This window comes from Scardinius erythrophthalmus, assembly GCF_964197995.2.
Source record: "Scardinius erythrophthalmus genome assembly, chromosome: 23".
Lineage (NCBI taxonomy): Eukaryota > Metazoa > Chordata > Actinopteri > Cypriniformes > Leuciscidae > Scardinius > Scardinius erythrophthalmus.
The window spans coordinates 13632677-13633745 of record NC_138243.1 but is presented as its reverse complement, the minus strand read 5'-3'; positions in this window follow the sequence as shown (position 1 = coordinate 13633745).

Sequence of the window (1069 nt, the reverse complement as noted above, 5' to 3'; positions counted from 1 at the left end):
ACCTTAGCGGATAAGTGTCATCTATGCCCTCAGCTGCCCGTGTTGGAGGCCATTTAGACCAGCAACACTGATAATTTGTCATAGCACTATATGAAACTTCACTGACAATGCTGTCAGCTATAATCTGGGTGTGAAAACTGGGGAGTCTTTAATACGACTCACATGTCTGATTAAGACAGGAAGTCCCAATTCAGCATCTAAACAGCTCAATTTCTTATTCTCCACACATAGCCGTGTTTTCCCAAAGGTCTCTCCACTGTCTCTCTCAAAACCCAATCAAAAGTGAGCCATCAGTGCAGCTCATCAACGCAGACAAGCAGCCATGCAGAATGAAAGTGTCTCATCAGTGGTATTCCTCTGATAGCCCTCTAGTTGGTAACAACTCACCCACTCATCCTGTGTACCCCACAATCCCCAGAGACCTCACAAACAGTCACACCAACATCCCTCCCAGATATTGTTACATTTTCAAATCTCTTTATTAATTCATGGCACTGTTTATTCATATGGGGCGAAATCTAGAACATTGATTTTTCACTTGGGGTTTGTTCTAAGAGGGCCGGCAGATTTATTTATAGATTTATTTATAGCAAAAAAATGTCTGACCATGGGTTTATTAATTAGATCACATTTAATGATATGATAGATGTATGAGGTTTTTTGCTTAAAAGAGACTTCAACTGATCAAAAGGACAGGACATTAACATTTACAATTTTACAGGCGATTTCTATTTCAAATCCTGAAAGTATTCATATTTTAAGCAGCAAAACAGTTTTAACCATTGATAATAATAGGACAGGTTATTAACAGGGGTGCACAAAACTTTTTTGGTCTGGCTCTCAAGGGAACACCTAGAGATGCTGTTTGTTACTTACACTTTACACTTTACACTTATCCTACAAGCTGTCGTCACCACTTGCCATATATATATATATGTGTGTGTGTGTTTTAAAATTTGAAAATCGCTTTTGTTGTGTGATCTAGGCAGGTGGAGCTGGGGGAGGTGGAGGGTTTCTGAGGAACTCTGAGCATTGTGAGCTTACAACACACAACGAACCATGCAGAGCA